We start from the raw sequence: 12,256 nt of genomic DNA, 5'->3' as shown, positions 1-12,256 counted from the left end.
TTTCAGGGTAGGAGCGGAGCGGAGCGCCCCATTAGTTTTGAAAATTTCGCGAAGATTCGTCAAACGGCGCCAAAGTTATTCAAAATAGAATTTTCAGATTTCCTATGGAAACACGGTCCTAACTATAACTATCTACTGGCGACCGCCAGTAGATAATATATATATACATACATATATAAACATATATATATAATCTGCATATCTATATAAATACAAATATAAATGCATGCATACATATACATATATGCATGTTATGTACATGAAAATTTGAAAAACACTAATAAAAGCAAAGCTAAAAAGCCACCTAATTACAATTTTCAATGCTTGTTTACTTTGGTTCCATCAAGAAGGCATTCAGATGTGACACATTTGCCATAAATTCTGAATGGTAGCACTCTAGTTCCTCATTAGATCACTGTAGTAAAGCTACTGCTCACCAGGGAAGTCTGCTGCTGGTGTTCAAAGTGCATGTTTCAGTCTGCATGTCAGAACTTTTTAATGAAATAGAAGAGGATTTGAGAAGTCAAAATGTAACCTAATTTTTCTTTCTGCAGCACTAATCATAATTTCTATGGCAAAATGAACCCCCTCATTGTGTTCCTTTGCAAATTAAATGTTTTAAGTGTTACCACTTTATTCCAATCAAGATGGCTTCAGGTGTGCCATACTTTTGTCATAAGTAAGACTGTTAGCGCTCTAGTTGTTCTTTAAAACACTCTGGGATTTCTGTCATTGGGCTATACTTGGGCTACATCTCGGTGATATTTGTGCTACATTTGGGCTCTTTTGTCGCTGGTGGTCATCTTGGGAGTCTTGTTATGAAGTTTCCTAATTTCCTAATTTACTACAGTCTCCTCAGTAGGCATACTGTCAGTTTTTTACTTTGATTCAATGAAGAAGGCATTCAGATGTGTCACACATTTGCCATAAATTCAGAATGTTAGCACTCTAGTTGCTCATTAGATCACTGTAGTTAAGCTACTGCTCACCAGGAAATTCTGCTGCTGGTATTGAAAGTGCATGTTTCAGTCTGCATGTCAGAATTTTTTAATGAAATAGAAGAGGATTTGAGAAGTCTCTCAAAATGTGCCCTATTTTTTCTTTCTGCAGCACTAATAATACATTCTATGGCAAAATGAACCCCCTCATTTTGTTCCTTTTTAAATTAAATGTTTTAAGAGTTACCACTTTATTCCAATCAAGATGGCTTCAGGTGTGCCATACGTTTATCATAAGTAGGAGTGTTTGCGCTCTAGTTGTTCTTTGGAACACTCTGGGAAGCTGCAGTAGAACACAAAGGAATCAACTGACAGTCTCTGCCCTTGTTGGATGTACACGTTTTACTGAGAATGTCAGACTTCATTCTCACATGACTAAGGAAGATAATGTGAATTTACAGAAAATATGCTCTCAGTTTAGCTTATAGATCACCTACCAAACCTCTGTGGGAAAAGCATGAGAAAATAGTTTTCTCTCAAACATGATTCATGATATCCCAGCAGAAGGCTTTTTCACATGGTAAAATCACCTTAGAACATACCACAATTCCTAAAATGAGTATGGTACCATCAAAAAATGATTTATAATGTAACTAAAGTCTTAAAACCTTCTATTAACTGCAATTCTTTTTAATGAGGTGCTATCATGTATATTGGTCCGAATATGGCTGCCAACACTTCTTGGATGAAGTGCTGACAGCCAATCAGATCTCACAATGAGATGTGTGGTTAGGCTCCGCCCAGATATATATGTGATTTTACTTTTGATTTTCTCAGGAACTACTGAACGGATTTACACCATTTAAGCAAAAGGCACGACTCTGAACCAAGGTCTACCTTTCTGCCAAATTTGGTGTAATTCCGTTCAGCAGTTCGGGCTGTAGCTGCGTCAACAGGTCCTATGGGAAATTGCATGGGGAAAAAGCGTTTTGGGACCCCCCTTTTTTCTCAGCCCCCGCTTGATGAATCACCACGAGACTTTCAGGACAGGAGCGGACCAGAGCTGGCCAAAAGTTTGGAAAATGTTGCGAAGATTCGTCAACCGGCGCCAGACTTATTGGGAATAGAATGTTGCAGATTTCCTATGGAAAATAGGTCCTAACTATAACTACCTACTGGCAACCGCCAGTAGGTAATATATATATATATATATATATACTGGCAACCGCCAGTAGGTAATATATATATATATATATATATATATATATATATATATATATATATATATATATATGACCTTTTTACTTCTTCGGAATCACTGGGACACTTCCTGCGCCGGTGCAACCATGGGTCCAAAGCCGCCCACAATAATCCATAAAGTTTCACCAAGTACTAAAAAGTACCGTCGCACTCCCGTCAGGAAATAATAACCGCTCAAAGTCCATCCGTCATTTGCAAGATCAAATATTTATTATTTACACAGCTTTAGCCAGAAAATTACCCTACGCATACTAATAATAAAATAGATCAATTCTTTCTTGGGGATAAGAAAATAAAGAGGTTGGACAAAAAGATACACCAAACTGTAAAACATCATGTTCCACAACAGTTAGAGAATGTGAGGAGAGATTTACCATATTTCTGCAGTTCTTCATTTTCCGCGTTTCTTTTGTCCCCTTGTTTCTACTCCCACTGGGGTTGCTGTTTTTCTTCCACCATCCACCCCTCCTGGATTGTTGTATATGAAATGTATATGTGTTAGTAATGTTTTGCAGTTTGGGACAGTACTTTTGTCCATTTGTCAATTTGGACTGAAACTTATTTTGCTCATAATATCGTATAAGGGGAAATTTCCACTGTCCACTTGGACTGCACTGCTCCTGGTCAAACAGTGTCTTGCAGTTTATAATGAAGGCTGTGAACTGAAATGTTGTTCTTTTATGATTTAATTTATTAATTGTTCCCACCCACTTGGGGTGTGATAGTAGCCTTCAATAATGAAACCCGATATGGGCAGAAACTCATTATGTAAAGTCTAAGTTTCTGACTGTCTGTGAGCCAGTCGAGGACTAAACACTTCCTCGAACTTAGTATGGATAAGAGCATAGGTAATCATTATATGTATTATTACACTAATACATACATTTTGGATACGATTCCTTTTTCGATGAAATATATCTCATTACCTATGCATTTAAATACGAAAGTAATGTTGATGAACTGAATCAATTGGTATTGAGGATTGTCTTTGCAATGAACTTTGAAGGTCCGTTGTTGCAGATATGTTTGTTTGTTTTTCAACTAAAAAACGAAAAACTTTATTTGTTTCACAACACTGCTCTAAGATGGCCGACAACTTTGAGTTTTAGCTTTCAAGATGACAGTCCGTCATTTATTTTGTTGCTTGTTACGTTGCACGTAACGCTGTGCTTTAAATATGTGTTTATTTGATGTTTGTTTACCCGTGACCAAGGCGAAGGTCGCCGAAACGCGTAGGGTAATTTTCTGGCTAAAGCTGTGTAAATAATAAATATTTGATCTTGCAAATGACGGATGGACTTTGAGCGGTTATTATTTCCTGACGGGAGTGCAACGGTACTTTTTAGTACTTGGTGAAACTTTACATATATATATATATATATATATATATATATATATATATATTGAAGCAACTCGCAACTCTTTCCCTTTACGGAATCACGGGCGCAGACCTCTTGTAATACCAACAGTATTTTTATTTATTTCCCATTGACGATGTCCAGACGCGTTTCGGCCGACCGAGCGGCCTTGATCACCTGACTACGCACTTTGACAAACCCGTTTTTTAAAGTGCAAGTGCTGATTGGAATCTTGATGGACATAGAAAACATACTAGTAAGCATTCAAATGCAATAATAGAAAATGTTAACTATTTGCATTGATACATGTTTGTTTTTGCTAATGCATAACCAATATCAAATTATATATCACAACTTTGAAGGCCTAAATGCCTATATTTATACAATTAATATTTCTAAGCATATCCCCTTACTAGTTTGTTTAAAAACAATAACAATTTTTTCCACATCATCTTACTATTCCTGTTGTGCTCACCTTACCGTGTTAAAAAATGAAAAGAAAACTTAATTATCTACACTCCAAAGATAGTGAATATTTAGTCTATTAAAGTGCATAAGTTCAACAGTACTTAGTAGACATAAAGTGACTCATGCCTAAAAGTGCAAATACGGCAATCATAAGGAACTGAGGCAGGAGATGCCAAGAATCATGAAAAACAACTATTGAGTTAACAGTGACTGTCCATATTTGTCACTCTACAACTTGTTATTGCAATGTTGACTTCAAGAGATATGCATGCTAAATAAGTCAAGGTTAAAGTACAGTAAAAGACATTCAAGGTACTAAACAATGTAGAACTAGTGACATATTTAAAATGATCAATAAAAAGACACTAGGTATATAAAAAAACTACCCTACTGTGTCCTTAAAACCAATCATTAAAAATAATAGTAAACTGTCCCAGGCTTACGTGTACACATGATTCGTTCTTGTAAAGAAATAAACCTAACAGCTATCATGCAATCCAGTACAGTTGAGGCAAATCATAGAAAAGTATGGAGATCCTCTGTAGCATAGAGGCCCCCCGGCCATTTGGAATCAAACTCCAAAATATACTGAGTTTCCAAACGGCGTAGGATGGCCTCTCTATTGCCACCTCTTTGCTTACGGGGAACTGATTTGATGGCAAAATATCTGAGGCATTTGTGGTCACTATTGTGAACTTTTTCAAAATGTCTAGCTACAGGGTAGTTATGATCTTTGTTATTAATAGCTCTTATGTGTTGCAAAATACGTTTGTGCACTGCCAGCTTGGTACTTCCTACATATTTTAAAAGGCAAGCACATTTCAAGACATATACACAGTGATCCATTTTACAAGTAAGGTGTTGTTTGATTTCCCTTCGTGTGTCTGAGAATGCTGTGCAATATGTCTTTGTGTTTGTACCAAACTGACAGGCCTTGCAGGTTGAGCATTTAAAAAAGCCTTTTCTTGTTGGTAACCATGCTTGCTTTTTAAAGCTCTCTTGGCTATTGTCAGTTAACATATTACCCATATTTCTAGGTTTGCGAAAGGTGATTGATGGATTTGAGGGCATAAGGCAACCAATCACTGAATCTTCCCGTATAAAGTGCCAATTTCTTCTGATAATGCTCCTCAATTCTTTTTCCTGATTGGAATATGTTATATATATATTATTATTTTTTTTTAAGGGCTTAAAAGAGTGATTTGAAAATGAGAAAATGAATTATTTAGTTTGGAGCATTTGCCCATTCAGGGCGCTATTGAATATCATTGCACTAAGATTATTGCTTGCAATTAATTTTATCTCTTGATGAATTTATTCAGAGGTATAATCACCAATTAAAACGATTGGATCTTAAAAGATTAATCTGGTGTATATATATATATATATATATATATATATATATATATATATATATATATATATATATATATATATATATATATATATATTTATATATATATATATATATATATATATAGCAATTGTTAAAACTATACCATTACAAAATGGCCGACAGTGAATCATTCCTTTGTGATTTGAAAGAGACTATCTTAATTTCTATTGTAAATTAACTGCTTCCTTCTTCTATGTTTTTTATCTTTAAATAATGTTCGAAAAACAAGTGACACTGACATTGAAGAAGGCGAGTGTGCCGGAACGCGTCTGTTCGGTGTTTTTTATCGTGCTCGCAAATAAACTTTAAAAAGAGCATTCCTGGTGTGTGCCTCGAATTGATGATCACAACAGGATCATTTCCTTGGAGGTTATGTATGTATGTATATATATATATATATATATATATATATATATATATATATATATTCACTTAAAAAAACATAGGTTTCACACATGTTATAGTTAGGTGGATATTTCACTCGTAAAAAACCAATGAAATTCCCCCGTTATAGTTAGTTCAGATAACTATAACTCGCGCGCCCGCAATCCTCTGCTCATGACGTCACATATTACATCACTCATGACATGGTCAGTGGCATCACTCTTGACATCACTGATGACATCATCCTTGTGATAGATTGGCGGTCGCGCGAGTTATAGTTATCTGAACTAACTATAACGGGGGAATTTCATTGGTTTTTTACGAGTGAAATATCCACCTAACTATAACATGTGTGAAACCTATGGTTTTTTAAGTGAATTTGCAAGGTTTTTTAAATGCTAATTCCTAACTATAACATGTGTGAAACCTATGGTTTTTTCAGTGAATTTGTACGGTTTTTTAAATGCTAAGTTATGTATGTATTATTATTTTTTTATATATTTATTTGTCAATAAACTACGTATGAATTTTTTATTTTTTTTTATGGTTTTTCACCGTGCGCGCACCCCGCGATTTTGAAAAACAAAAAAAAAATAATAATTTAATGTTTTTTTCTGCCTTCGGGGTCCTTCAGGGACCCCCTGACAAAGGCTGGGGGTCAGGAACTCTCTACCCTGCCCCCTTTTCACGTTCGCCACCTTCCTTTTCCACTCTCGCACTGAAAACAAACAAAATGGCGGCCCACACTTCCTGATTTCGACCGATTCGAACGTTGACTGACATGTAACAACCAATCAGAATTACGCTTGCGCACGTAAGGGTGCGCGAAAGGTGCGCTCACGGTGCACGCACGGTGCGCGGCTATTGATATGCTTGTGCTTTTAACTGCAATTTTCTCAGGAACTACTGAACAGATTGACTCCATATATGCAAAAGGCACATCCCTGACCTGAGGACTACCTCTCTGCCAAATTTCAAGTAATTCTGTTCAGCCGTTCGGGCTGTACCTTCGACTAAATGTCCTATGGGAAAATGCATGGGGAAAATGTGTTTTGGGACCCCCCTTTTTTCTCGGCCCCCGCTTGACGAATCCCCCCGAGACTTTCAGGGTAGGAGCTGAGCGGAGCGCCCCATTCGTTTTGAAAATATCGCGAGGATTCGTCAACCGGCGCCAAAGTTATTCAAAATAGAATTTTGAGATTTCCTATGGAAACACGGTCCTAACTATAACTATCTACTGGCGACCGCCAGTAGATAATATATATATATATATATATATATATATTGCCGATTCTCCGCACTCCACACACAAGAGATGGCACTCCACGTACTGCGGTATCAAGATATTTTATTTCATAACTCCATTTTGCAGACGTAAGCATCTACGCATTTCGGCTCCCACTGAGCCTTGTTCACGACACCCAACTAATGTGTCTACAGTCATTAAGAGCATGGAATACATAGACATAGAAAGTGGACTGGTAACTCCACGTCAGCTATCATAATACATGGTGGCCATCTTATAATATATGAACAATTGTTTATAATTTTGGCAGTTTCCATTGTTAATCAACACTGGACAATTTCTTAAATCAATTACTTTCCTGTTTCATTTCACATCATAATCATAAGATTAATAAAAAATAAAATATAAATCAAACATTTACGAATATATGCCATATTGAATATCTTTCTTTATGGAAATGGCCAATTTCATCATTACACCAAACACTATGCCCCATTTCTTAGGGCACGGACAATCCAACACATAAAGCACATGGTCATATTTACAATGGAGTGGTTTGTTGATCACTATCCGTTCACCCAGGTCCGTCCTACATTCTGTGATATTTTTACCATTCTGGCAGGCCTTGCATTTAGTACACCTTCTAAAACTGTTAATCGGTTTTAGCCAAGTATACCTGGTGGTGATCTCTGATTTGAGAAGCATATTGCTCATGGATTGTGACTTCTGATAAGTTATGTTAGGTCTCGCATTAACTTCTGCACCTATTATAGGGTCACGCTTAATCAGGTTCTAATGTTTATTCAAGGTTTGTCTTAACCTTTTATGTTTTCTACTGTAGGTGGTGATAAACCTAAACTCATTGTCTTGCTGGATAACAGATGGTTCAGTTTTAAACAGTAACTCTGTTCTATTCAGGTTAGATACTTTCATCTTAGCCCCCTCTAAAGTTCTGTCATTATAACCCCTTTCTCTCAACTTCATGCAAATCTCACTCTCTGCTTTTGCATAAGTTTGATCTGAGGTACAGATTCTCTTGGCTCTAAGCATCTCCCCAAAGTGTATACTGTTCTTCAAGGGTATTGGGTGTGCACTGCTCGCATGCAAGGTGGTATTTCCTGCGGTTGGTTTCCTGTACATTCCCCATAGGAGCTGGAACAAGATCACCTCTGACCAGCTCTCCACATCCCTGAACCAGAATCCTCCCGCCAGCTCAACGGACCCCAATCAAGCAGCCAACAACCTCACACAGTGGATCACCTACTGCGCTGACGACCTCGCACTCCTGAAAAACCATCCCAGCAGGCCCGGCAGCAAGAAGGCTTCCTGGTTCAACGACGATCTCAAGAACTCCAAGAAGAACTGCCGCACCCTCGAGAAAGCCTGGCGCAAAGACCCGACTACAGACAACATGACTGCACTCAAGCACGCCACCCGCAAACAAACACCACCAGCTGATCCACACCACCAAGAAGACAGCATTCAAGGAACGACTAGACAACAACTCACACAACAGCAAGGAACTCTTCAGCATCGTCAAAGAGCTCTCCAACCCCAGAGCCGAAACCAACGCCATCACCCCCTCGCAAGAACTCTGCGACTCACTCGCCTCGTTCTTCCACAGCAAGATCGCCGACAAACACAACAGCTTCAGCACACAGCCCACGCACCCAACCACCGAACCGACGCACCCCACCACCACCCTCCGCGCCTGGAACCCGGTCAGCACCGAAGACACCATCCACACAATGAACACCATCCACGCCGGATCACCAACCGACCCATGCCCCCAGCACGTCTTCAACAAGGCCGCCTCCGTCATCGCACCCCAACTCCGAGACATCATCAACTGCTCCTTCAACACCGCCACCTTCCCGGAGAGCTGGAACCATGCAGAACTCAGCGCCCTCCTGAAGAAACCTTCAGCAGACCCCACCGACCTCAAGAACTACCGCCCCATCTCGCTCCTCCCTTTTCCTGCCAAAGTCATCGAGAAGACCGTCAACCGACAGCTTGCCGCCTTCCTCGAGACTAACAGATCCCTCGACCCCTCGCAGTCCGGCTTCCGTGCCAATCATAGCACCGAGACCGCCCTCATCGCAGCCACTGACGACATCCGAGCCCTGCTCGACAACGGGGAAACAGCGGCCCTCATCCTCCTGGATCTCTCCGCAGCGTTCGACACTGTCTGCCACCGCACCCTAGTACAACGCCTCAGCAACGTCGGAATCCAAGAGAAGGCTCTGGAGTGGATCACCTCGTTCCTCGCCGGAAGAACCCAGAGAGTCCGCCTCCCCCGTTCAGATCCGAGGCCACCGAAGTCATCTGCGGCGTACCACAAGGATCTTCACTCAGCCCCACCCTCTTCAACATCTACATGAGCTCCCTCACGGCCATCGCACGCCAACACAACCTCAACATCATCTCCTACGCCGACGACACTCAGCTGATCTTCTCCCTCACCAACGACCCAGCCACCGCCAGAACTAACCTACACGAATGGATAAAAGACGTAGCCGAGTGGATGCAGAACAGCCGTCTGAAACTGAACTCAGACAAGACGGAAGTCCTCATCCTGGGACCATCTTCCTCCGCCTGGGACGACTCCTGGTGGCCCCCTGCCCTGGGCAGCGCACCCAAACCATCGGACCACGCACGCAACCTGGGCCTCATCCTGGACTCCTCCCTCTCGATGACCAGACAAGTCAACGCCGTCTCAACTTCATGCTTCAACATCCTACGCATGCTCCGTAAGATCTTCCGATGGATCCCCACCGAAACCAGTAAGACGGTCATCCAGGCACTCGTCACCAGCCGACTGGACTACGGAAACACCCTCTACACCGGAACCACAGCCAAGCTCCAGAAGAGACTCCAACGCATCCAGAACGCCTCCGCACGACTCATCCTGGACATCCCCCATCACAGCCACATCTCCGGTCACCTGAGAGACCTGCACTGGCTCCCCGTCAACAAGAGAATCACGTTCCGACTCCTCACCCACGCACACAAGGCTCTCCACGACCTAGGCCCCAGGTACCTCAACAACCGCCTGACCTTCTACACCCCCACCCGCCAGCTTCGATAGACCAGCCACGCTATCGCCGCCGTTCCACGCATCCGAAGAACCACCATGGAAGGAAGATCCTTCTCCTACCTGGCAGCCAAGACATGGAACTCCCTCCCCATCCACCTCCGCCAGACCCAAGACCACCTCTCCTTCAGGAAGCAACTCAAGACCTGGTTGTTCGAGCAGTAGCAGACCCCCCCCCCCCCAAGCGCCTTGAGACCCTCCGGGTGAGTAGCGCGCTATATAAATTTCTTGATTGATTGATAGTGTTAGGCATGAGCCAATTACTTCTATTCTAGTGTCCAAAAACTAAATGCTGGTGTTGCTGATCTGGCTCGTAAAGGACAGATTTAAGTCATTTTTGTTGATGGTGGTCACAAATCTTTCAACTGATACAGTGTCTCCTTTCCATAGCAAATACAGGTCATCGACATACCTTAGCCACAATACAACGTGTCGGGACGAGCATTCCATTCCAAGAACGTGTAGCACCTGCTCCTTTCACCAGCCCATATGCAAATTTGCATAGCTTTGGACGAAGCAGGTGCCCCTGGTAGTCCCTTTTATTTGTCTGTAAAGAATATTACTTTCCAAACATCGAGTAATCATGCTCAACAACATTTCATTGTGCTCAAGATACTGAATGGGCCTAAAATTCAGAAAATATTGCATTGCTTTTAAGCTCTCATCATGCCACTTGTGTATAGCAAGTTTACGTCTAGGCAAACCATTAAATAGTCCTCTTCCCAGTGCACATCAAATATTCTTTTAAGGAAATCAGTAGTATCCCTGATGTATGAGGGTAAATCTTTTAATGTATTTAGAAGCTCACACAGCAATAACGTTTAAAAAAGATGACAATTATATCTAGGCATTGACAAAGTCAAAAGGTTGTCAGCCAACATCAGACCTATTGGCTTTGCCACTGGCGTACGAAAAATGGAGGGGGCCTCCCTGCAAGGTAAGTGGAGGGGCCCCCTCCGGTCTCAATTAGGAGCTCTCGGGCCAGAGTGCTGTGCTGAGGGGGCCCCCTGGAGTTTGGGGCCTCCCCGCACAGCAGGGGCCTGTGCTACGCCCCTGAGATTTGCCAATAGTTGTTTTCACGTGCGAAATGTTCATTTTCAATATCAGATACTGAATTTGTTACATTATTTAAAACAATGCATAAATAAATATGTTGTGAGGAAATCATACATAAACAAGTATATCAGCAAAAGTAAAGCAGCAAATAAATAGTGACTCTGTCTATGTTGTAGGCAGGCAATCATGTAATTGAAGCTACAGTGCAAGAGATTGTATTCTATATTTGTGCACGTGTAGGCCCTTACACGAGTGAGGAGTCTTTTCTCCTGTTCCTTCTTGTACACTCCCACTACAAGTTTGAATGCACTGCTTAGAAAACGAGTCTAATGAAAAACATTATGATCTACAACTTCAATTATTTTATGACTTCCTCTTTGTTCACCATTTTGTTGTGCAACAACAGAATCTAGGTAAAAGTTTTTTCTCTATCACTTGATACATATAATTTGCTTAGAAAAGCATCGTAAAACTACTTTTCTGCAGTCTAGAATGATAATTTGCAATGACTGTGATGAGGCTTGGGTTTTTGTATTTAATGGAAGAGTTATCACATCCTCTTACTGAGAAGTGACCACAAGCCTCATTCGTTTCAACATGTTTTGTATCTGTAGAACTGCACTACGTGTGCAAGCATAGATTTTCAAGAGTTTGTGTAGTAAGTGTCTGGCATGGTATTCTCCACAAACTCTTGGATACGCCGGAGAGTTTATTAGATCTCTAGATGAGGCTTTTGCTCAAAAGAGTTTGCAATATTCCACCTTCACTTTATTGGGAGACTTCAAATTGCATGTTGATGACTCAATGGCTCCTTAGTGGCAGCAAGCGTTGAAACTTTGGCCTTCCTCAATGTGTGTGTGGTCATATTAGCACCATATTAGTAGGGTACACCATAGATTTTATTTGATCTAATACTACATTAGTGGTGGGGAACCCTATGGTGATCACATAGTCTGATCATTATTTGATTCAATTTCCATTGGTTATTGGATCCCCACGTCCTCAGAAGTAGTGATATTCTGATGTCTTTTCGAGCTTGGAATAAAGTTAAGTCCT

Source organism: Triturus cristatus, chromosome 2_1 (genome assembly GCF_964204655.1).
Source record: "Triturus cristatus chromosome 2_1, aTriCri1.1, whole genome shotgun sequence".
In the NCBI taxonomy this organism is placed as follows: Eukaryota; Metazoa; Chordata; class Amphibia; order Caudata; family Salamandridae; genus Triturus; species Triturus cristatus.
Note: the sequence above shows the minus strand (reverse complement) of the source record.